Genomic DNA, 27,388 nt, shown 5'->3' with positions numbered 1-27,388 from the left:
TGGAGGGTGCCCCGATTTTCCACTTTGGTAGAAAATTTACTTGTGATTAGTAAATATTTTCCCTTTGTACTGAGTCAAGATTATGCAAAAAATCTTCTTCCTCCGCTGATTTTAACATTCATCAGTGGATCCTGTCTGCAGCAATTATCACTATGGGGTTCTAAAGGTGAATTTCCATGTCCCTCATTCTTTCTGCATCAATTAACTGACTTATTTTGTAAGGGAGAATTATTCCTTTACTTTTTACTCAATGATTTATATGCACTTATGAATATTTTATTCTTTGAGTTATAATCCAATACTATTGTTATTGGTTTTGTTGCTCAAACCATTCCAGCTTTGGCCATTTTGAGTTTTGTTTTGTTTTAAGGTTGGCCCCTGTGTCCTTTTAATATATCTTCTTCATCTTTTAAAAATTATTTTTAGCAGTTACTTTCTGGCACCACTAGGTGTTCCAGTCTCAACCACTTTTCCAACAACAGGAGCCCAGATTTTTTCCCAATTTAATGTAGTTGGTGCACTTAATGGTCCTCACCTACAAAAATGACTGCATTAGAGAAACTACTTACCCTTCCAAAGCTAGTTGTTTCTTTCAGCTTCATCACATAGCACTTTGCATCCTTTTCTACATCTCAATTTCTACCCTAAGAGTTCATTTACATTTCTGGGCTTCCCTCTAGATTCCCTGAGGACTGAAACTTCACTTACTCCTTTCTCCCAAAGACAGTTACTGAGCATCTGTTATCCAATGGACATGCAGTGGTGAGTAAGACACTCAGTCTCAGCTTTAACATTCCCCATACAATGCCTGAAACAGAATCAACTCACAGGATCCTCTTGAAATCAACGCTGGAAGAACTCTCAGTGAAGAGGACTACTTTGCTCATACTTCCTCAAGAAAGAAAATCACCACAGGATATGACTCAGGTCCCTCGTAACCACACTCAGAAAATAATACATTACCATCCATGGAAAACTACTGTCTCCATCCCTTTTTCTGTTATCAACTCTTAGGGATTTATTAGCCTTTGAGATAAGTGTTTGCTTGGTAAATAAATGCTAAATATACGAAGACTATAATTCAAATAGTGACTCCCTAAGGACAGCATTATTTTATGAACTCTATTTAATGTTTCCCTGAGCTACACTGACTTTCATTATTCAACAGAGCCAGAAAATGTCTTACGAAGCAGTAAAAAAGGGCTATATGTGCTCATGTTTCTGTATAATTTCTATTCTGGATACATACAAACAGAGCTCAGTGTTTATACATTTCAAACAGGACAGATTGAAAATTAAACAAGTAATGAGGAAGATTAACTTCCTTCCAAGAGTACAACAAAAATTCTTTACCTCCGAAAAGAAATGTGCCACAGAAGGAACACAAAAAACAAACAATCAAACAACCTTATGGATTCCTTCTGTCAAACCCAATTACAGAGGATCACACCAGAGCCTAGGGCAAGACATTTCCTGTGGAGAGCAATATGTAAAGTTTAAATGTAGCAGACTTCCAAACCCTGAACATTTAGTCTTTATCACAAGAAACAAAATGGAAACGGATTTATAATGTGTCACCTTTAAATACTTCCAGGATTCCTAGATTTTAAAGTCAGTCTTAAGTTACATGTAGTGAACCTGTGCCTATCAGAAGAAAATAACCTGCCAATTTATGAAATAAAAATCCTAATTACATATCAGTTCTCTAGACTGATGAAAGTCTGTGAAACAAAACAAAACAAAAATGCTGCACCACCATGGTAAGTGATTACATCCCTCTGAGGAGATAATCTATGTGAATTTCCATGACATTTCTCTATCAATGTTACAGATTTCCTGAAGGTGAAACTTCAAGAGGACAAACAAGCTATTATTATCCAACAGGACATAGAAGAGGTTTTCAAAAGTATGCAGCTAAGATCAAACATATCACAAATCTCCTTATATACATGCTGAAAATGCATCATCTCAGGCTCCACGTCATGTCTAATCAGCCTGCATGTTTTTAAAGGCAATTCCTCTGCATACCAAAATTTGAGAACCACTGAAATACAAGCAAAACTCTAATGGCTTTAACCTTTATCTAAAATGTGTGTGTTTAAGTATAGAGACAAGAAAATGACGATGACAAATAGTTCAAAACACCAGAGAAATTATTTTTCACTTGTATGATATTGGAACAGTTGCTCCTGGACATAATGGAACAACTAATGTAACGAGACGAGAATTCTCTTGCCACAAGTAAGCATAAAACTGGACGAAATGTATAAGATAACTGTTATCATGCAATCGACAATAAGAAACACAGAACCACAGTCCTTGAGAGAAAGAAAACTCAGGTCAAACCCACATTTGCTTTGGATTTCTGCCTGGGGACATTTCCCCAGGTCGGGGAGGGGGTAACCATAGTGAGACAGGAAGTAGAGAGAAGCTGTCTCTCCGAGTTGAGGAACCCAGTATCAGAGCTGATGACTTCTGAAGTGACTAGATGTTGTGGGACAAGAGACTCCAATTTGAAAAGCTTTGCAAAGTAAATGCCTCAGAACATTATGGTGGAGGAGGTTTCCCTCAAGTCGTTGGCTAAATGGGGGGCTGCTGGTGTGCAGAATGAAATTCTACAACATTTAGCAGACAGAGGTTCCCAGGGGAGTGAGGGCTGAATGGAGACAAGACGTCACATAATCTAACTCCTGTCAGTACACTACCCATGATGTACAGCATATAATAAAAAAAACAACACAGACATATACAGTGGCCCAGAACCAAGAGAAGTAGAAGTCGAAAGAAAAAGACCCAAAGAAATCAAAGATATTGGAATTAACAGATAAGAAGTTTAAAACAGCTGTTAGAAATATGTGTAGGGAGGGGCGCCTGGGTGGCGCAGTCGGTTAAGCGTCCGACTTCAGCCAGGTCACGATCTCGCGGTCCGTGAGTTCGAGCCCCGCGTCAGGCTCTGGGCTGATGGCTCGGACCCTGGAGCCTGTTTCCGATTCTGTGTCTCCCTCTCTCTCTGCCCCTCCCCCGTTCATGCTCTGTCTCTCTCTGTCCCAAAAATAAATAAAAATGTTGAAAAAAAAAAAAAGAAATATGTGTAGGGATTTAAAGAAGATGGAGAATCTCAACGAAGAAATAGAAACTATCACACGCACACACACAGAATCAAATGGAAATGTTAAAATTGAAAATTATACTTAAAATGAAAAATTCACCAAATGAGCTTAAAGTAGATTGGACTATGCAGAATAAATGGTAAACTGACCTGAAGACAAATCAATAAAATGTATCCACACTGACAGAAAGGAAAAGATTTTAACAGAGTCTCAACTACATTTGGAAAAACAGCAAGTAGTTTCACATACAAGTAGCTGGAATCTCTGAAGGGGAAAAGAAAGAGACTGGTGTGGTTATTTTCAATAAATAATGGCTGAATGTCTCACAAATTGGTAAAATAAATCAACGAACAGTTCCAAAAACTTTGGAAAACCTCAGAGCAAGATAAATAAGAAGAAAAACTACCCCAAGTTACATAACAGCTAAGCTGCTGAAAATGAAAAATAAAATCTTCAAAGCAGTCACTGAAAAATGATACATCACACACGGAGCGAAAATTAAAATAATGAAAGCTACCATTTACCAGAAACAATGGAGGGGGAAAAAAATGCAATGACTTCTTTAGAGTATTTTAAAAATGTTAATTTTGAGTTTCCTATCTGGAAAAATAACCCTAACAAAGAAGGGGTTATCAAACATTTTCAGGTAAATAAAAGCTCAAAGAATTTGTTGCCAGTGCAACTACACTGCAATAAATGCTAAAGTCTGCAAACTAAAGAAAAATAATACAAACGGAAACTCCGTTCAACAGAATAGTGCTAGAAACTGCAAATACATAGATCAATTTTTTAACTAGATTTTCTTTTAATTTTTAAAGAACAACTTATTGGCTGCCTGGGTGGCTCAATCGGTTAAGCATCCATCCGGCTTTGGCTCAGGTCATGATCTCGCAGTCCTTGAGTTCAAGCCCAGCGTTGGGCTCTGTGCTGACAGCTCAGAGCCTGCAGCCCGCTTCAGATTCTGTGTCCCCCCTTTCTCTGCCCCACCCCTGCTTATACTCTCTCTTTCAAAAAATGAATAAACATTTTAAAAAATTTAAGAATTTATTGGTAAAGCAAAAATAAAAGCACTGTATCACGCAGAATTTATAGCACATACAAAAGCAAAATCTAGGGGCGCCTGGGTGGCGCAGTCGGTTAAGCGTCCGACTTCAACCAGGTCACGATCTCGCGGTCCGGGAGTTCGAGCCCCGCGTCGGGCTCTGTGCTGACAGCTCAGAGTCTGGAGCCTGTTTCAGATTCTGTGTCTCCCTGTCTCTCTGACCCTCCCCTGTTCATGCTCTGTCTCTCTCTCTGCCTCAAGAAAATAAACAAACATTAAAAAAAAAATTAAAAAAAAGAAGACGACACTTGCCAACCCCTTCTATAAACATTAAAACACAGGGGTGCCTGGGTGGCTCAGTCGGTTAAGCATCAGCTCAGACCATGATCTCACGGTTCATGACAGCTCAGAGCTGGAGCCTCCTTTAGATTCTGTGTCTCCCACTTGTTCCGCCCCTCCTTGCTCGCGTGTGTGCTCTCTGTCTCAAAAATAAACAATAAACAAGTTTTAACATTAAAACATAATAAGGAAATATTACCTAATACTTTATGTCAATAAATTCAACAATTCAGGTGAAATTAACACATTCCTGGAAAAACACAACTTACCAAAACTGACACAAGAAGAAATAAAATATGCGAATACCTATTAGGTACTGAATTTATAATTAAAAACTTTCCTCCAAAAGTTTCCTTTATTATTTATTTTACCCTCCACATTTAGGTCTGCAATCCATCTAGAATTAAATTTGTGTATGAAACCACTTGGACCTGGAGTTTACTTTTGGGGATTGGAAAAGAGTTTTTAAGCAAGACATAAAAAAGTACCCATCAAGGGGCACCTGGGTGGCTCAGTCAGTTAAGCATCCGACTTCAGCTCAGGTCACGATCTCACAGTCCGTGAGTTCGAGCCCCGCGTCAGGCTCTGGGCTGATGGCTCGGAGCCTGGAGCCTGCTTCCGTTTCTGTGTCTCCCTCTCTCTCTGCTCCTCCCCCGTTCATGCTCTGTCTCTCTCTGTCCCAAAAATAAATAAATGTTAAAAAAAAATTTAAAAAGTACCCATCAAAAGGAGTAACAGTGAGATGTTTAACTTTATTCAAATTAAGAATTTCTGTTCATCAGTAGATTCCTTTAAGGCAAGCCACGGATGAGAGAGGATATTTTCAATTCGTATCACTGGCAAAATATTTGTGTTCTAAAGATAATACAAAAAGAACTCCTACAAATCAATTTTTTAAAAGGGCAAAATAATTTTTTAAATGAGCAAAATAATTGATCAGTCACTTCATAAGAGAACAGAAGCCAACAGGCACAATGAAATTGCCGGCTATCATTATTTATGAGGGAAATGCAAATGAAAACCACAGTAGTAGACTCCTGTTGTTTACAGTTGAACATCTCATCATCCTCCTGGGAGTATCACAAAACCTTCATAATCAAACTTTCTTTATAAAACAACCTCTTAATTCTCAGCTGTGTACTCAGGGTGAATTCCACTCAACCTGAACTCTGGGGACAGAATTTGACACAGCTCCCACAATTAACATATCCCGTTTTCTGGGCCAGGATACTTGGTATGACCATGAAACCTAATCAGAGCCAGTGAAACATAATGCTGCAACGTGAAGCTACTGTTTCAAGTGAAAGCCATCTCTTCTTTCTTCAACTGCAAATACCAGAAGAGATTTTTTCTTTCTTGTTGGATAGAAAGTGACAAACAGAGACTCTGACTACAGTAGAGCAGAGACTAGAGTATCATGTTGAGCGGCAGTTTGGTGGTCAAGGCAGCTGGGGGATAGGTGAGAGAAACAAAAATTTTCTATGGTGCTATTTTAATGGTTATTTATTTTTGAGAGAGAGAGAGAGAGAGAGAGAGAGCAGGGGAGGCGGAGAGAGCGAGGGGGAGGCAGAGGACCAGAAGCCGGCTCTGCGCTGACCGCGGAGAGCCTGATGACGAGCCGCGAGATCATGACCTGGGCCGAAGGCGGACGCTTAACTGGCTGAACCACCCAGGCTCCCCTTTATTGGACCAAATCTCACATGAGTCTGCTCTTGCCCCTGATCCTTTCACACAAGTCAGCCTATGAATTTTGTCTACTACACAAGCCACTGTGATCTGGATTTTCCATGGATGCAACATGTGGTCCCAAGTCATGACACTGTCACAGGATATTTTAGTCCCAGGGAACGTGCTCAGTGCTTTACATAATTGATCTCTAAATTTCAAAATGCTGAAGTATTATGACCTCTGTTTTGCCAATGAGTAAACTGAGACACAGAGTTGCTGAGTGGTCAGGAAGGAGGCGCCTGAGCATGTAGCTGGCTCTTCCTGCATTAAGCCTTGGAGTCAGGAAAGCCTGGCCAAGCAAAGAACAGAAGCTACGTCAGCATTTTCACTGCCTGAGCAAGGGCTTGGAAGCTGAGGCACATCGTCTCCTCCAACGTAACGGCCCGGAAGAGCTGAAGAGCATTTTATTATTATTTCAAAGTAAACAGCAAAGAATTAAGTTTATCTTAAAAAAAAAAGAGGAAGAAGAAAAGAAGAAAAGCATTTGGTAGATATTCTGAGAGAGTCCTTTTTTCCCTTCCTTTTGAACTCTTTAAGATCAAGTTAAAAGAGCCCAGGGAAGCAGCAGACTGGAGTTGTCGTCCTGCTTTTGCGGCTCAAGAGAGGCACGATATACTCCGAGACCCACTTAATGTAAGAAATAAACAGCAGACACATAAATCCGTGGGCTTCCACGGACCGCCTAACGGTGGGACAGGGAGGTAAAAGACCCCTGTGGCTCCAGCAAGTGCTCCATTGGCCACGCCATTAATTTTTACTGTCATCTGTAGACCCCCCCCCCACCAGCCTGCCGTCAGCACTGCCTCTTTCCTGCTCACCAACCCCCCCCCCACACACGTTTCCCAAGCGCACAAGTTCTGACTTGACCGAGGGGAAACTAGGCAAAGGCTATTCCTGTTATGAAGAGGCAGAAAAGAAAGAAAAAAAAGAAGAGAAAGGTCAGCTTTCCTTCAAGATTCTGACAGAGGCAATGGAGTAGGATCTGACTGGTTCATTGAAATAAGAAACCAAGCAATTTGGGGCCTCTGTGCTGGCAGTTTTCCCAAACAGCAAACTGGCATCACTGGGATTTTTTAAAAAATATTTAATTACCTGTCCAACTCTTGGTTTCACCTCAGGTCATGATCTCACAGTTTGTGAGTTTGAGCCCCGAGTCAGACTCTGCACTGACAGCATGGAGCCTGCTTGGAATTCTCAGTCTCCCTCTCTGCCCTTTTCCTGCTCACACTCTCTCTCAAAATAAATATTTTTAAAAATATATTTGTGGGGTTTTTTTCAAATTATAAAAAAAAAACCCTGAGAATAATATAGTTTTACAAGCTTTGCAGTGTTAGGCATCTTTCATATGGATATGGTCTTTTACAACATATTAATGGCTAGGCAGTTTGTTACATGTATAATATGATAATCAGTTTAACCAATCCCATTCTATTGACATTCAGATCATTTCTAAATTTTGAACCTGGCCCAGACACCTGGCCATGCTGGGGCTGCCTTGCACTGAAGTACACCCTTTTTTTTTTTAATTTAATTTCAAACCTGCCATGTTGAGTATTTTATAGTATAATATCTCTACTCCTGTGATATTATTTCCAGTGGATAAATGCCTACAAGTCAAATCTCTGAGTCAAAGATAAATATTTTTTAAGGTATTTAGTGTGTATTACAATTCACTCTCCTGAAAAATGTAAAAATTCTCATTTATAGACTCAATCTTGAAGTCTCACCTAGTAGTTCACTTGAGGCTCTAAATACCTCTAAGTGTTTACATCAAGGGTCATCTGTGGTTTGTATTCTTTTTTTTTTTTTAAGTTTATTTGAGAGAGCAAGCCAGGGGGGAGGTGGAGGGGGTGGGAGAGGGAGAGAATATCCCAAGCAGGCTCCATGCCATCAGCTTGGAACCCGACCTGGGGCTTGAACCCACTCACCATGAGATCATGTCCTGCGCCAAGACCAAGAGTCAGATGCTTAAGCGACTGAGCCACTCAGGTGTCCCTGGTTTGTCTTCTTAATAGAAGGGGAGTTGGGGTCTATAAGCTCTTTCTTGAATGATGAACATGACTATCAGAACTTACAAAGATACAATCTCTTTATTTCTTCTCTAGAAAGTGGAAACCCACATTTATTGAACACCTGTAAGTACAAAATATGGACATATTAGACACAGTAGATTCTCAATAAATATCTGTGAATGAATGAATGAATGAGTGGAGAATAGCTGAGATTTACCCAAATCAGCCCAAGTCCACGTCCCCTGTTGACAGTGTATTACAGGACAAGATCAGAGCCAGCCTGACTCACGCTGAGACTCCCATGTGAGAAGCACCTTGGATACATACTAAGAACCCTACCTCTAAATGCACCAATCGGACTCTCTGCTCAGAAGGCAAGCTGTGAATGGGAGAGATCCCAGCCCTCCTTGGTGGGCGGCATTCACCTCAAGAGAGATCGGAGTCCTGCTGCTGAGACCTCCAGATCTGCCCCTGTCCACCAACTTTTTAGTTCTTCCTTCAGTCACATGAAAGGCTTCAGGAATCTTCCACTGCTTTCCCTTTTTTTTTTCTCCTTTTTTCTCTTTTGGCATAAGCTAGCCAGCATCTGTTTCTACAGCTTGCAACCGACAAATGTGACGTTACGTAGGACCTGGACTGCCATGTACCTGCAGGTGACGGCAAGGCCTCCGAGGAAGAAGATGAATTCTTCACACAACAGTGAAAGCCCCTGATATGCAGACCTGCCTCACAAATAGGGACCAGTTGCTGGTGGCAGACTGCTGATAGCAAGCTTCCAGATGTCTCGTTACCAGAAATTCCAAGAGAACGTGGGCATAAAATTGCATAAATTTCAGACATCTCAGAGGACTGTGCTTTCATTGTTCTTTTCCCATATGTTACAAAAGAACAGTCTGTATAGCTCTGGATGTGTGGCAAGCCCTAACAGTGGCGAAGTCAATTTTCCTATCAAAAAGCCTACAGAAAGCTAAACTGTTTCTTTCAAAGGCTGTAAGGAGAACTCATACCTTCTGCAAACTAATTATGAGAACGAGGTGTCCTTAAATAAACCTGCCCAAAGTGAAAAGCCCTGGGCTATCACTTTTTAATGTTATATGATTTTTTTTTTTATTTTTTAATGGCCACAGTTATGGAGCATTATGGAGAATGCAGTTGAAAAATTTGAAAACTGGGAGTTAAATCATTTAGACGAAAGAGAGAAAGAAAGAAAGAAAGAAAGAAAGAAAGAAAGAAAGAAAGAAAGAAAGAAAGAAAGAAAGAAAGAAAGAAAGAAAGAAAGAAAGAAAGAAAGAAAGAAAGAAAGAAAGAAAGAAAGAAAGAAAGAAAGAAAGAAAGAAAGAGGAAGGAAGGAAGGAAGGAAGGAAGGAAGGGAGGGAGGGAGGGAGGGAGGGAGGGAGGGAGGGAGGAAGGAAGGGAGGAAGGAAGGAAGGGAGGAAGGAAGAGGAAGGAAGGATGGACGAACGAACCGGTCTTATCAGGTCCATTTTATACAGCTTATTCCTTTAAATCTTTTCTTGGATGCATCTTTTCTCCCAAATCCACCCCTATCACCTGCTTCTCAAATTAAGGCTCCAGCTTCTACTCTCCAACCCCTCCCCTCTCCAATCCATTTTTCACAACTATGTAAGGCCAATCTTTCAAAAATGCTAATTTCCCAGGCTTTTCCACTGTTCCAAAACCTACTGAAGGAAGATTTTTTTCCCACACAGTGGGAAATGCGTGGGCCCAAATCCCTGCTCCATCAACCATCAGCTGTTTGAATTTACATAAGGAATTTAACATCCCTGAGCCTCAGTGTACTCATTCCTAAAATGGGGATAATACATGCCTTAAAGGTTGTTATCAATAATTGGGACGCACTTAGCCAAGTGCCTGGCCCTCCAAAAGCTCTCAAGAAATGTCACCCTGCTTTCCCCTCTCTAGTGAACTTCAGGTGATACGATCCTCATGATCTGACCCCACCCTCCACACGCAACCACGCGTCCCAATAACTTTTGTACGTGATTCTGTGCCCCAACTAGGTTCCCAGCCCTCCTCACCCTCTTTGCTCCCTCTACCCCTGTGCTGGCTCCCCATGCTCATTCCCCTCCCATGCCACCCACTGTCCTCTCCAACCTGCAAATCCTGTAAAAGTCCAGCTCAAGTCCCTCCCTCTGCAGACTCCTTGGGCACAAAGATTTCCCCATTTTCACAATTATGCATTGGGTATCAATTTCCCAGGCCACAAACAGGTGTCCAGGAAGGTAATTCTCTTTTATTTTCCTGTAATTAAATGTAATTTCCATATCAAGCCTCCATACCAACTAGAGGTATTAACTTAATCGTGGTGCTGTTAGGCTTTCCGTACTCAGATCAGAGATCTCTCATTCATGTGGGTTTCCAGCTTCCTCTTCTGCATGGAGATGCATCTAAATTCCAACAAGGTTTATACCTAATGCTTAGGTTGGGGTACAGATGAAGAGGATCTTAACACCTTGGCATTGTCCACTCTTGCTTCTGGCACCTGCTGAGAAGGTGACCCTGACTCACTGTCAGGGTCTTTCCCCACTTACATCTGGTTCAGGCTTGAATTCCCATGTGCTTCTGGTTCTACAGACTAACCCAGAATCCTGTGCGGCATCTTGCTTTCCATCCACAAAGCCCGGTCAAGTCTGCTGGGTCATACTCCTGGCCTCTCTGGGGTATCTCTTCATCAATGCCCTCCTGTCCTGGAGGCAAGGGAACCCTGCTAAGACTTCGGATTCCCAAGACTCCAAATAGGGAAGGACTCAGCTCCGCACTGCTCTCAGAGCCTCCACTCCATGTGGGGAGTCTACTACTCTCACCCAGGTCGGGCTCAGACCAACTACAGGGTACATCACCCCTTATCAGATACCCACGCTAGTTTCCAACTCTATTTCTTTTCTAATCCATTCTCCTTTCTTCTCCTAGGAATAATTTCTCCCTTCTCATTTGAAAAAACTGGTTCTGACAGATTCTCAGTCTTAACAATTCAAAATTCTATGTCTTAGTTCTTTGGGGTTTTAACTTTTGAGCTGGAAAAAAACACTGGCCTTTTATCTACTGGCTCTACCATGAATTTTCAAAGCCTGTTATGGAACACTAAAGCTAAATATTGACCCATCCCTTCCCTGAAGCTGTAAGCCCAGGATGCCCTAGCTGCCACCTGAAATAAATGGATGGGTTATGGTGCAGAGGAAAATATCAGGAAAAAAACACAAAATAAATGAAAGATTTCGGTGCAGAAGAGAAATATACGGAACAAAAAGAACATTGGTGGGTATCAAACATCACCCCTACCACACCGGTCACCTGGTTAATTTCTATAAACCCTTCAGCTCTCTGCTGAGATGGCACTTCCTCTGAAAACCTTTTTCCTGCTTGGCCTGCTCCCATTTCAATCCCCATATTAGGGGAAGCGCTCATCCCTTATGTCCACAGGCAGAATCCCAAAATGACCCACAGTGACTCTCTCCTCCATATAATTCCCACCCCCGTAAATATGACAGGGTATCACTACTGTCATTATATTACATTACGTGGCAAAGAGATACTGCAGATACAATTAAAGTTATAAATTAGTTGACTGTGAGTTAATTAGAAGAGACATTATTCAGCGGGCCTGACATAATCACATGAATCCTTTAAAAGCAGAGTTTTCTCTGGCTGGTTGCAGAAAACGAAGTGAGAAGTTTGAAGCATGAAGCTGTTTTCTGATGTTCCTTGGAAGATGGAAGAGGCCACATGGAAAAAACCTGGGAGAGGCCCCTGGGAGATGAAAGAGAATTACAGCTGACAGCCAGCAAGACAATAGGGACAAGTCCTATGCCCTCAAGGAAATGAGCCCTGCCAACAACCAGTAATCTTGGAAGAGAATCACCAGCTCCACATGAGACACAGCCTGACCAACATCTCTATTTCAGGCAAGTAAGACCATACCCAAATGACACAGTGATGCTGTGCCCAGACTTCTGAACTACAACAACGGTGAAATAATGTATTTGTGTTGTTTTAAGCCAGTAACTTTGCGGAGATTTGCTCCACAGTAACATAAAACTAATACCATACCATACGTAATCCCCTAACACCAAGTGGTCAGGCCTGTTCCCAAACTGGATCATGACTGTCTTCAAGTCTGTGTCCCCCAACAAGACCACGAGACTTCCTGGTTTACAGTTACACTGAAGTAATACTGTTTGAGCTACATTAGTTAAATGGATTAAACGAGCAATCATACGTAAAACACTTAGGATAGTACCTGATGTATATGTTTTAACTATTATTACTGTTGCCCCCAAAGTATCTAAAACAGTAGCTAACACACAGTAATAAGCTCAATAAATACCGGTTGAGTTAAAAACCATTCACCTCAGGGCGCCTGGGTGGCTCAGTCGGTTAAGCAGCCGATTTCGGCTCAGGTCATGATCTCGCAGTCCGTGAGTTTGAGCCCCGCGTCGGGCTCTGTGCTGACCGCTCAGAGCCTGGAGCCTGTTTCAGATTCTGTGTCTCCCTCTCTCTGACCCTCCCCCATTCATGCTCTGTCTCTGTCTCAAAAATAAATAAACATTAAAAAAAAAATTTAAAAACCATTCACCTCAAGTGAATTCTCATTGTATTTATAGCTAACACCAGAGAATTTCTTAACATGCATTGGTTTCAGAAAGCAGACAATGAGTAGAAGGGATAGTTTGCTATTCTAAGCAAGGGGAACATGAAAAAAAATGAAATACAGGTAAGAAAGTGCAAGCCATGAACAAAAGACAGTCAACAGATCAGTTTGGCTGGAAAGTTAGGTTCCTTTAAAGGATAAATAAAAGACTGAGATGAGAAAATGTTGGTCACATAATGGTAGACATCCAATGCCATACCCTGAATTCTAGATGTTACCACTTAGGAACAGGTGAGGTCCAGGGATGGCTTTTACACAACAGATTGGCATGGAAAACATAATGTTCTAGGGCAGGTATTAGATAAGAAGCTTCAGAACAGATTGGAGAAGGCAGATGTTGGAAGGGACATTAGTTAAGAAGCCCACACAGGGTGTGATATATTAGAGCCTGCGCTATCACGGGGATCAGAGTCAGCAAAAGAAAGGACTACTAAGAGAGGTATTATTACAGAAAAAGTAGAGGCTGTTGTAACAAGAAATGGTCAAAAACTTACTACTAGCTCTGCAAACATGTACTGAACACCCCTTCTGAAGCAACCTGCAAGAGTTCAGCAGTTGCTGAGAGACAATGACTTCTGGTCGCAGTATGAATTAACTGTGACACCTCCAAAATTATGAGCTAAAGTCAATAGAATGTCCTCCTCTCAAGGCAGGGATTCTTAACAGAGATGACATTTTTCTAGCTCACACGCTTTTGAACTAAATTGGATTGAGTCTGAATGTAACTAGACTTTCCCAGAAACTGTAACTTTTCGGGGGGGGGGGGGGAGCGCTTATTCATCAAGTTTCAACTTTGACACATAACACACTTATGATCGGTGGCTGATGGCTGATGATGCAAGAGAGGAAGACCCTGGGAACAAACAAACGCCACTGTCTGCACACTTAGGCTGGACTCCCCCCTACAGCAAACTCACCCAGGCCTCAATCGGCTCTGCCTAGAAACAGGAGTCCTCCCAAACAAGGTGGAGACTGTGGGAACAGAGCAATCCTCTCTCTGGCCCACATGGACACAGACATCTATGGAGGCACACTGGCACCTCTACCACATCCTATTTGGAACCTGAAATGAAGGCACATCTTCTGCATGGGCTCCGGGTCCCTGAGCACATCTGGGACCTCAGCACCTTCGGCAGGCAAAGAACCTCGGCGAGTACTTCATTTGGGCAACTGAGGCCAGCTCTGCATTCTTCGTATCCTTGAGTCCTGCCCCAATTGCCAGCCATCCCATCTCACACGTTCATTCTCAGCTTGCTCTGTGTTCTCTTCCCTCCCATTACAACCTTCAACCTGCCACAACCTCCCTCCTCTTCTGTCTCCATTCTATGTCCTACAATATTCTCAAGCTCTTCACAGAACGCTGTCTTCTCCAACACGCCTTGACTAAAGCCTGGCTTGTCCATAGAAGTGCTGCTGCGGAGGGGCCAAGATGGCAGAAGAGCATGGAAGTGTTTGTGTGTCTCACGTACATGAAATGCAGCCAGATCAATGCTAAATCATCCTGCCCACCTAGAAAACTGACTTGAGGATTAACCTAACAATATGCACAACCTGACCCACAAAACTGAGCAAGTACGTGGTGCAGAGAGATGAACTAGGGGACAGAGAAGCCACAGAGGGCAGGGAGCTGTTTTTGTTTGGCAAGAGAGGATGGAGATGGGGGGGGGGGCGGTGTAGGAAGTATGAGAAAGCATCCCCCCCACCCAAAAGCAGCTGGAGAGAGAAGAAAGGGTACACAAAGGACTGAACAACAAAAAGGAGAAAGGAAAGGGTTTAAATTCCATCAAGACTCTATAAACGGGGGAGCACAGAGTCTGAAACTCCATAGCTCAATACCTGGAGTAGCTGTGGTGGGAGGGTGAATCCTGCAGGGGCAGACAGGAAGCTCTGAGAGGTCCTAGAGCCACAAGTGGAAAGGCAGTTCCCCCGCTGGGAGGACATTTTGTAGAGGCTGTGTGGCCGCCCCAGAGGCAAAAGAGAACCAGAGAACAACCACATTTGCTGGTGCTGAAACAAGGGTATTAAGGGTGAAGCTGGGTGCCAGATGTGTGTTGTGATTTTCCATAATCCCTGAAACAAGGCTGCTGCACAATCACGTCAACGTTTTCTGTGGGGGCTGGCACCCAGCTGCGGTCTCTGGGCATCAGCAGTAGCACAGCCCCACAGACATTCCTGTAGGCGGGCTGGCGCCTGGCCATTGCTCGGTGAGACCCTCCCCCAGAAGGTCCGAGCGGCACAAAGCTGTTGTCCTTCAGAAGTGAGGGGTCAGGAAACACAGCCGCATCTGAGATACACCTCAGGAGAGAAGTGCCACCTAGCAACGTGGCTTCCACACGGTGTAGAAGCGGCAAGTGGACAGAAGCCAGAGACAAAGCAGAGGTGCTTGACTGTCAGTCAGGGAGAGCACAGAGTTCTGATACTCGAGACTGGGTAGCTGGGTGACACAATTTTCACGTCTCCCAGGTATGCACACACACACCTGCATGCGCCACAAAGATCCACCCCCGTAAGCTAAGCAGCACCATCTAGTGGAGGACGGAGCCGTTACACCAAGCCCCGCCCAACTGGGCCAACCTTGCTCTTCAGAAACACAAGTCTCTCTACCAGCTTAGTTTATAGACTATAAAGTGCTTCATAGTTTGACTTCTGGGGAAACCAACATAATTTCAATCGTGTTTCAGTCTGCTCGCTGGTCCATCTTTTCAATGTTTTTTCTTATTCTTGAATACAGAGAGAGAAAAAAATTATTTTTATTTTAATTTTTTATTAAAAATATTTTTAATTTTTTCTACCATATTTTTTACTTTTTTGTAAATTTTTCAAATTCTATTTAACTTCCATCGTTTCATTTTATTGTATTTCATTGTATTCATTTTTTCAAATTTTCAAACACTTTCTTTTCTTTTTTCTTTCTCATTTTTCCCATTTTTCACAAATCTATCAAGCTCTATTCAACAACCAGACCAAAACACACATAGGATCTAGCATCATTTATTTGATTTTTGTGTTGTTTTTCGTTTTTTTAGGTTTTTTTTATCTTATTCCTTTTCTTCCTTCAAAATGATGAAATGAAGGAATTCACCCCAATATAAAGAACAAGAAGTGACAGCCAGAGACTTAATCAACACAGATACAAGCAAGATGTCTGAAACATAATTTAGAATCACAATAATAAGAATACTAGCTGGGGTTGAAAATAGATTAGAATCCCTTTCTGCAGAGATAAAAGTAGTAAAACCTACTCAGGATGCAATAAAAAATGCTCTATCTTAGCTGCAATCTCAAATGGATGCCATGGCAGCAACGATGGATGAGGCAGAGGAGCAAATCAGCAATAGAGCAGACAAACTTATGGAGAAAAATGAAGCAGAAAAGAAACAGGAAGACTAAGGCAAAAGAGCACGATTTAAGAATTAGAGAAATCAGTAACTCATTTAAAAAGAATAACATCAGAATCATAGGGATCTCAGAAGATGAAACGAGAGAAAAAGGAGTAGAAGGGTTATGTGAGTAAATCATAGTAGATAACTTTCCTAACCTGGGGAAAGACACAGACATCAAAATCCAGGAAGCACAGAGGACACCCATTAGAGTCTACAAAAATAAGCAATCAAGAAGGCATATCATAGTCAAATTCACAAAATACTCACATCAAGGGAAGAATCATGAAAGCAGCAAGGGAAAAAAGTCCGTATCCTACAAGGGAAGACCAATCAGGTTTGCAGCAGACCTATCCACAGAAACCTGGCAGGCCAGAAAGAAAGGAGTGGCCAGATATATTCAATGTGCTGAATCAGAAAAATATGCAGCCAGAATTCTTTATCCAGGAAGGCTGTCATTCAAAATGGAAGGAGAGATTAAAGTTTCCCAAACAAAAATTAAAGGAGTTTGTGACCACTAAACCAGCCCTGAAAGAAATTTTAAGGGGGACTCTCTGAGGGGAGAAAAGACAGGGGGAAAAAAAAGACCAAAAGCAACAAAGACTAGAAAGGACCAGAGAACACCACCAGAAACTCCAACTCTACAAGCAACATAATGGCAATAAACTCATATCTTTCAGTACTCACTCTAAACGTCAATGGACTAAATGCTCCAATCAAAAGACGCAGGGTAACAGAATAGATAAGAACACAAGATCCATCTATATACTGTTTACAAGAGACCCACTTTAGACCTAAAGACACCTTCAGATTTAATGTAAGGAGATGGAGAACCATCTATCATGCTAATGGTCAACAAAAGAAAACTGGAGTAGACATACTTATATTAGACAATCTAGACTTCAAAATAAAGACTATAGCACGAGATGAAGAAGGGCATTATATTATAATTAATGGGTCTATCCACCAAGAAGACCTAATAATTGTAAACATTTATGGTCCAAATGTGAAAGCACCCAAATATAAATCAATTAATCACAAATAAAGAAACTTATTGATAATACCACTGTAACAGTAAGTTACACCCCACTTACAGCAATGCACAGATCATCTAAACAGAGAATCAACAAGGAAACAACAGCTTTGAGTGACACACTGGACCAGATGGACTTAACAGATATATTCAGAACATGTCATCCTAAAGCAGCACAATATACATTCTTCTACAGTGCACATGGAATGTTCTCCAGAATAGATCACATACTGGGACACCAGTCAGCCCTCAACAAGTACAAAAAGATCGAGGTCATACCATGTATATGTTCAGACCACAACACGATGAAACTCAAAATCTACCAGAAGAAAAAATCTGGAAAGATAACAAATACGTGGAGACCAAAGAATATCCTACTAAAGAATGAATGGGCTAACCAAGAAGTTAAAGAGGAAATTTAAAAGGACATGGAAGGGGCGCCTGGGTGGCGCAGTCGGTTAAGCGTCTGACTTCAGCCAGGTCACGATCTCGCGGTCCATGAGTTCGAGCCCCGTGTCGGGCTCTGGGCTGATGGCTCGGAGCCTGGAGCCTGTTTCCGATTCTGTGTCTCCCTCTCTCTCTGCCCCTCCCCCATTCATGCTCTGTCTCTCTCTGTCCCAAAAATAAATAAAAACGTTGGAAAAAAAAAATTTAAAAAAAGGACATGGAAGCCAATGAAAATGATAACACCACAGCCCAAAAACTCTGAGATGCAGCAAAGGCGGTCCTAAGAGGGAAGTATCAATCCAGACCTTCCTAAAGAAGGAAGAAAGATCTCAGATAGACAACCTAACCGTACGCCTTAAGGAGCTGGAAAAAGAACAGCAAATAAAACTGAAAACCAGCAGAAGACAGGAAATAATCAAGATTAGAGCAGAAATCAATGCTATCAAAACCAAAAAACAAAAACAAAAACAAAAAAAAAAAAAAACAGGAGAATAGATCAATGAAACCAGAAGCTGATTCTTTGAAAGAATTAATAAAATTGATAAACCCCTAGCCAGTTGGATCAAAAATAAAAAGGAAAGGACCCAAATAAAATCAAGAATTAAAGGGGAGAGATCACCACCAACACAGCAGAAATAAAAACAATAAGAATATTATGAGAAATTATATGCCAATTAAATGGGCAATCTGGAAGAAATGGACAAATTCCTAGAAACATATAAACTTACCAAAACTGAAACAGAAAGAAATGGAAAATTTGAACAGATCCATAACCAGTGAAGAAATAGAATTAATAATCAAAATCTCCCAAAACACAAGAGTCCAGAGCCAGATGGCTTTCCAGGGGAATTCTACCAAACATTTAAGAAAGAGTTAACAGCTATTCTTTTAAAGCTGTTCCAAAAAATAGAAATGGAAAGAAAACTTCCAAACTCTTTCTATGAAGCCATCATTACCTTGATTCCAAAAACAAAGACCCCACTAAAAAGGGCAACTATAGACCAATTTCCCTGATGAACATGAATGCAAAAATCCTCAGTAAGATATTAGCCAACCAAATCCAACAATACATTAAAAAAATTATTCACCACAACCAAGTGGGGTTTATACCTGGGATGCAGGGCTGGTTCAATATCCGTAAAACAATTAACGTGATTCATCACATCAATAAATGAAAGGACAAGAACCACATGATCCTCTCAACAGATGCAGAGAAAGCATTTGACAAAATACAGCATCCTTTCTTGATAAAAACCTTCAAGCAAGTATGGATAGAAGGATCATACCTTGAGATCATAAAAGCCATTTATGAAAGACCCAACGCTAATATCATCCTCAGTGGGGAAAACCTGAGAGCTTTTCCCCCTAAGGTCAGGAACAAGACAGGAATGTCCACTCTCTCCACTGTTATTCACAGTATTGGAAGTCTTAGCCTCAGCAATCAGAGAACACAGAAAAATAAAAGGCATCCAAATTGGCCAAGAGGAGGTCAAACTTTCACTCTTCGCAGATGACATGATAGTCTATATGGAAAACCCAAAAGATTTCACCAAAAAACTGCTACAACTGACCCATGAATTCAGCAAAGTGGCAGGATATAAAATCAATGCACAGAAATGGGTTACATTCCTATTCACCAACAATGAAGAAACAGAAAGAGAAATCAAGGGATCGATCCCATTTACAATTGCACCAAAAACCATAAAATACCTTGGAATAAATCTAACTCAAGAGGTGAAAAAACTCTATACACTGATAACTATAGAAAGCTTATAAAAGAAACTGAAGACGACACACAAAAAAATGGAAAAATATTCCATGCTCCTGGATAGGAAGAACAAATATTGTTACAATGTCAATGGTACTCAAAGCAATCTACATATTCAATGCAATACCCATCAAAATAAAAGCAGCATTCTTCACAGAGCTACAACAAACAATCCTACAATGTGTATGGAACCAGAAAAGACCCTGAATGGCCAAAGCAATCTTGAAAAAGAAAACCAGAGCAGGAGACATCACAATCCTGGACTTCAAGCTATACTACAAAGCTGTAACTATCAAGACAGTATGGTACTGGCACAAAAACAGGCACAAAGATCAATGGAACAGAACAGAGAACCCAATAATGGACCCATAAATGTATGGCCAACTAATCTTTGACAAAGCAGGAAAGAATATCCAGTGGAATAAAGACAGTCTCTTCAGCAAGTGGTGCTGGGAACACTGGACAGCGACATGCAGAAGAATGAACCTGGACCACTTTCTTACACCATACACAAAAATAAACCCAAAATGGATGGAAGACCTAAACGGAAGACAGGAAGCCATCAAAATCCTTGAGGCGAAAGCAAGCAAAACCTCTTTGACACTGGCTGCAGCACCTTCTTACTCAACACGTGTCCGGAGGCAAGGGAAACAAAAGCAATAATGAACTATTGGGACCTCACCAAAATAAAATGCTTCTGCACAGCAAAGGAAACAATCAGCAAAACTAAAAGGCAACCGATGGAATGGGAGAAGGTATTTGCCAACACATATCAGATAAAGGCTTAGTAACCAAAATCTATGAAGAACTTATCTAACTCAACACCCAAATAACAAATAACCCAGTGAAGAAATGGGCAGAAGACATGAAAAGACACTTCTCCAAGGAAGACATCCAGATGGCCAAACAACACAGGAAAAAGTGCTCCACATCACTCATCATCAGGGAAATACAAATCAAACCCACGATGAGATACCACCTCACACCTGTCAGAATGATTAACATGAACAACTCAGGCAACAACAGATGTTGGCAAGGATGCAGAGAAAGAGGATCTCTTTTGCATTGTTGGTGGGAATGCAAACTGGTACAGCCAATCTGGAAAACAGGATGGAGGTTCCTCAAAAAATTAAAAATAGAACTACCCTATGACCCAGAAACCTGGTATTTATCCAAGGAATAGAAGAATGCTGTTTCGAAGGGGCACATGCACCCCGACGTTTATAGCAGCACAATCAACAATAGCCTAAGTATGCAAAGAGCCCATAATGCCCATCAACGGATGAACGGATAAAGAAGATGTGGTATATATATACAATGGAGTATTACTCGGCAATCAAAAAGAATGAAATCTTGCCATTTGCAACTACATGGAGGGAACTGGAGGGTACCATGCTAAGCGAAATTCATCAGAGAAAGACAAATATCATGTGACTTCATTCATATGAGGACTTTAAGAGACAAAACAGATGAACCTAAGGGAAAAGAAGCAAAAATAATACAAAAAGAGGGAGGGGGACAAAACATAAGAGACTCATAAATATGGAGAACTGAGGGTTACTGAAGGGGGTATGGGAGGGGGGATGGGCTAAATGGGTAAGGGGCACTAAGGAATCTACTCCTGAAATCATTGTTGCACTATATATTATTATTACAATGGACCTCATCTGTCCAACAGGGTCCCTCCCTGGACCATTTTTTCTCTCTCCTGAATCCCAACATCATCTCCTCTGCTCCTGAACTGTGACCTCATTAAGACATCCAGGGAACAGAACCTACACTTTCTCCCAAAATGTCAGCCTTACATCCTTCTGTAACCAGCCTACACATTGTCACCCATCATGTAAACCACTCTTTGGCTAATACTTAAGATGTTCTGATCCTTTCATCCTGCCCCCACCCAGGAATACCCTGTCCTGGCTCACCCCGGGGTTGGCCTCTTCTGCTGCAAAATGGGGGGGGGGGGTCATTGCAACCATGGAAAAGTGGTTAGACTCTTGGCAATTCGTTTTCCTTCTACACAAGGCCCCCTCTTTCACCTACCACAACAGCTACATTCGAGTATATAGTCAGAACTTTGTCCTGGTCTGTTTCAATGAGCCTTTCAGTTCATCAGGAGGAGACATTGCATCCTCAGAGCTTCCCAACACCTAGGTCACAGCTGCCACTTAAAAACATTCTGAATGAATGAATTAGGGAATTTCTAAAGCCTCTTTAGCTCTGAGATTGAGTCACTACGAATCACTGTATTTAGGCAGTACTCTGCCCGAACCTGGAACTCTTTCTTCCAATCGTGAACTGTGCATTTAGAAAAAGCCTGCCTACAGTGGCCATGCCACTAAAAATGCTCAGAGGGGTGCCTGGGTGGCTTGGTCGGTTAAGTGTCCGACTTCGGCTCAGGTCATGATCTCACGGGCCCTGAGTTCGAGCCCAGCGTCGGGCTCTGTGCTGACACCTCAGAGCCTGGAGCCTGTTTCAGATTCTGTGTCTCCCTCTCTCTCTGCCCCTCCCCTGTTCATGCTCTGTCTGTCTCTGTCTCAAAAATAAATAAACGTGTAAAAAAAATTAAAAAATAAATAAATAAAAATAAAAATGCTCAGAAATTTCAGGGACGCTCCTGCTATGGGCAGATTCTGTCCAGAGCAGTGCAAGGAGGAAATGAGATATGCTTAAATCAGAAGCATACTCCTGATAAAGAGTGTGCTATTTTCCACCTTAGACTTATCAGTCCCCCACAAATTCCATAACCAAACTCTTTGCAGGTGACACTTCCCTTATTTGCTTCTGTCTCATAAAAGCATTAAAGTTTACACCAATTGATGTTGGGCATATATATTAAATAACCTTTTGAGAAATAAGCCATATAAAGTTTTAAATTTTTGTTTAGACAGAAAAACCTAAAATCTAGACTCAGTATTTCCAATCCTTTCACTGAGAGAGAGGGTAGTGTTGGTGAAACAAATAAGCAAATGAAACTAACTTACAGTCAAAAAACCTGGGTGTGAGTCCTCCCTAGGACTCTGGACGACCCTCTTCATCTCTTTACAACTTTGATTTCTCCGGGGCACCTGGGTGGCTCAGTCGGTTAAGAGTGCAACTCTTGATTTCGGCTCAGGATGTGGTCTCATGGGTTCGTAAGCTCAAGCCCCATATGGGGCTCTGTGCTGACAGTGCAGAGCCTGCCTGGGATCCTGTCTCTCCCTCTTTCTGCCCCCCCCCTCTCTGTCCCTCCCCTGCTCGCTCACTCTCAAAATAAATACCCTGAAAATAGTTTTTAATAAAAAAATAAAAATTAAAAAAAGAAACTGATCTCCCCTCTATCCAGAGGTGATATTCAAATACTCACTGACCGGGGCACCTGGGTGGCTCAGTCGGTTAAGCATCCGACTTCGGCTCAGGTCATGATCTCGTGGTTCGCGAGTTCAAGCCCCACGTCAGGCTCTGTGCTGACAGCTCGGAGCTTGGAGACTGCTTCACATTCTGTGTCTTCCTCTCTCTCTGCCCCTTCCCTGCTCATGCTCTGTCTCAAAAATAAATAAACACTAAAAAAATTTTTTAAACAAAAAAAAAAAATACTCACTGACCAGCACGGCAGAGGCACTGACCCATTAGAACCAGTACTGGCTGTCACCCTGGGGCAGGGTCCTGGCTCCACACTGTGCCAGGCACTGACCAGTTTGTTAGTCAATCATGGGAAGGGTTTGGCAGGAGGTGAGCAGAGGAGAGGAGCAGGGGCATTTGAGAAGCCCCAGGCAGTGACTCTCAAAGATTTGGAAATATTTTGATGTTTTAACAAAAAAAAAAAAAAAAAAAAAAGCATAGCTCCCTTGATGTGCACCTGCCGAGTATCAGCCCTGCTTTGAATCTTCCTAGTCTGGGGACCTTGGGTAAGCACTTCATCTTCCTGAGGAGGTCTCACGTGTGAAGGGGAAACTCTGAGAATGTCTTTTAAGGCATCTTCAGAATTAAATGGAGTAACATATATGAAAGAAAAAACCTATTCCTGCTTGAGACACGGTATATGTGGGAAATGACAGCTGGACGTATGAATGAATAACTGAAAAGAATAACATCCGTTCCACCTTCCTCATAAAATTTTGTTTGTAGTTTCTTGGTAGGTGGCAGGTTTAAGAAGCAAGGGAACTGACATATGACGCTTGTCTTGCACAATCCTAAACTGAGAGCATGAGTGTCTGTCTCCACACCCACCTTCTCCTAGAAGTTTACACAGAGGACCTAACTGGGTTCAGTCTCCCGGACTACCCAGATGTTCCCAACAACACACTGCTCTCGCAATCCTGTGTCCTTGAAAATGGCTCGGCTGCGGGAATGGTGGATTGTCCATTCCAAGGACAGGAGAGGAGGTGAGGAGCCTCCAACTGCCCAGATTCATGGGCCTTGACGGGTCAACTGGCGGTCACATCCGCTCGACGACATCATCTCCCACTTGGCCCCTCGGGACTAGCTCTTACAACCCCACCTGGCCCCTCTTCCACAAAGGGCCCTGAAAGGTCAGCAAGGGGCTGCACTCGCATGCAGGTGGCTTGTCTGAGGGCTATGTGGCTACGCTGGAGGCAGATACCACAGCAACAGTGGAAGTACGTGTAAGAGAAAACACAGATGAAGATAGCGGGAAAAAAACTGTTACTCATTTTGGGAACCATTAAGAGCCCTATGGTACAAACCTCTGATCTATTAAGTCCTCTAGGCTAGGAATCGAACCACTTAAGGCATTTACTTGTGCCCTCATGTGATTTAAAGGAGGATACATTAACAGACTCATCGGGTGTCAACACACAACATTCTGTTTAGATAGTGGCACAGGTGTCTCCCTGCAAGGCAGTGATAATGTCCAAAGCGAACCTCTTTTGGATGAAAGCCTTTCTCAGAGACATTTCAGTGTTTAGTAAAGACAGGCTTTGCAGGCTATCATTTAAGGCGTATCATCTCACAGAGTTTTTAGAAAGAATAACTGAAATACTGGATGGAAAAAAAATGGGCCCCATCTATTATTTGCTATCCCTTGGAAACACACTGCTACCTCCAGGAGCTGTCCACAATTATTCACGGCGACTCTCACCATAGGGGCTCTAGAGCTGAAACTTTAGATGGTCAGACATACCCTCCAAGCCAGGCGTCTAAGCTTCCAAGTGCCACTGGATCCACAAAAAACACTTACGGGGCAACGACTGAGAGCCATCCCTTAGAATTTGGACACTATGTTTCTTCTCCCAGCCTCTGTAGCCAATAACAGGATTCACGGCTCTCTCGAGAGCAAGTAACTATTGTCTGACTGCCAAAAGGAAAAGTGAATGAGTGATCATTAAAATTAATGTGTCTACCAGCAGAATGCCATCTAGGGAGCAAGTTCACTGTGCACTTCAGCGTCCCTTACCCTATCTTCCAGGTAAATTGGGGCAATTGAACACTACCACACCCACAATTTGTCCAGGAATTGGTAAACAGAATTAAGGACTTACATCAAGGAGGACTCATAGCCATTTTGCAGATGAGTAAACTGAGACCCACAGAAGCAGTATTTGCCTGAGGCCATATGGCTGTTGAGTGGTAGATGAGTTTGCCCTCCAAGAGCCCATACTCTTCCCAGAATGCCCAGACTGTTCCCTAGTAGACATCTCAGCAACCAGATGCAATAAACAGCTCATTAAACACAAGAGAGACTACCTGCTCCTAGGGCCAATACTCCATGCAAATAAAAACCCATATTAACAAGTGAAAGGTAATATTGCTGGGAAGTAAGATACTGGAGACTTCTGGGGCTGCGCCTTCAGCAGAGACAGGAACGTCATCAACATATTTAGAGACAAAAACTGGCCCCAGTGTTCCAAAGAACTCCACTTAAGAGAATTAACTCCTTGCTGCAACGTGCATGTGAGTCAAAGGATGAAAATGCCTAGAACCTAGGACTCGTTTCTCGGTCTCTGTTCCATGGTAGGCCGCTGGTACCTTCCTTTGGGAAGCTGAAGAGGACACAGCTGGCAAATGGCAACAGCAACAGAGAAGCTAGACCCACATCCTATCCCTGGAGCATCTCAGGCAATGGTCCCCTGGAGAGGATAAAAACGTATGCAGTACTTTTAGGGGTGTTTGTACCTGTTCTCTTTGCCTGGAGTACTATTCCCCCAGATACAGTCATGGTTTGCTCACGAGTCCATTCAATTCTCTCCTCAAACATCTCCCCCTCAGAGAGACCATTTGAGGTCCCCCTAGTTAAAAGAACCACCCCGGTCACACTCTATATGCTTTCTCTATTTTTTCTTTGTAACAGAATTTCTATGTAACAATACTTTTTTCTAATACTAACATTACGTTCATTTGTGTATTCATTTCCACCCACTGTTGTACAAGCTCTATGAGAACACAAACTGCTGGTTTTGTCATGGTTGTACCACCTGTGCCCAGGAAAGTGGCTGACCCATAGCGGACGGTCAGTAACTACTGGTCGAACAAGTGAAAGCGAGTTTGGCAGTCCTGCATCTGTGACTACACGGGTGACAAAGTAGAGAGGTCATCGAGACCAAAGAAAAGTAAGTGCCTATTATCAGGAACCAGACAGTACAAGTTAATTCATACGATCCCGGGACACCTGGGCAGCTCAGTCGGTTAAGCATCCAGCTTCGGCTCAGGTCACGATCTCAGGGTTCATGGGTTCAAGCCCTGCATCAGGCTGTCTATCGACACAGGGCCCTCTTTGGATCTTCCCTCTCCCCCCCCCCCCCCTCTGCCCCTCCCCTGCTCGTTCTCCTTCTCTCCCTCTAAAATAAACATTAAAAATTTTTTTTAATTAATACAATCCTATCTGTGAAGGAAATTTTTGCTACGTTCAGTGTCATGATGGAAAAACGTTTGGGGACCCAAGCACGCCTCACCCTGTCATCGCACCCCTCAACACACAGAGCGTCAACACCGTATTATGAGAAGAGCACGTGGAAGGGGCGAGCCTACTGTGGCCCACAATGGCAGCTTCTGTAGGGCTAAGGGCTAAGAAACACCTGTTTGCAAACAAACGAGCAGCTGCGATGATGCACGAGGACCACTGGACTGCAATGACAGATTCCCCTGCAAGCGGCCTCTGCCGAACACTCACAGGCCTCTAAGCCTGCCTTGCACTCAAGCTTCATGTCACACTGGCTCCTGCTTCAGTGTCGCCGCCTGCCCTTCTCTACAGGGTGCGGGTCGAGACACTGCCCGGCACCACCGTGCCCACACTTAACCTCCACAGATGGCACCCCACCTCAGGAGCTGCAGCAGGCATTTAGGGGACCTGAGTTTAGTCTGAGTTTAGTGTATCTATGGGGTTTACAGTCACTTTTGTATACAGTTCATCTATTAGCCTTCCTGCAAGAGGAATGGTTTCTAGGAATACACTGTGCACGGGGCCAACTCATCAGCTGCGGAGGCACAGAGACTCTGGGCCAGACCCGGCCTTGCAACATGACCATGTCCTTTGTGCCCAGCACCAGAAGTAGGTATGTGGCAGAGAAACGAGGTTTAAACATACTGGCCAGAAACTAGTCCGTCCATGAATCCAATGTGGAAAATTATAAGCAATTTGGTCCTCATCAACACCAAGAGAAGACAAAAATCCTTTTCTTTCCAAAATACATACAATAACGTAATTCATACAATTAAAAATGCACCATATATTTACTGGTTTTTTTAGAATGGAATCATGCAAAACTGTCCTTGTCAAAAGCCCTGAGCTTGTAGGACACAAACCTGTAACCCTACTACAAACACCAAGTACGTCTATAGCTGCCCAGATGATCTCAAAGTAACGACTACAAAGGTGAAAGAAATTTTTCCAAACCTCCAATAAGAAAAACAGTTTGTCAACCT

Source organism: Felis catus, chromosome D1, assembly GCF_018350175.1.
Source record: "Felis catus isolate Fca126 chromosome D1, F.catus_Fca126_mat1.0, whole genome shotgun sequence".
Classification (NCBI taxonomy): Eukaryota; Metazoa; Chordata; class Mammalia; order Carnivora; family Felidae; genus Felis; species Felis catus.
This window is presented reverse-complemented; position numbering follows the sequence as displayed.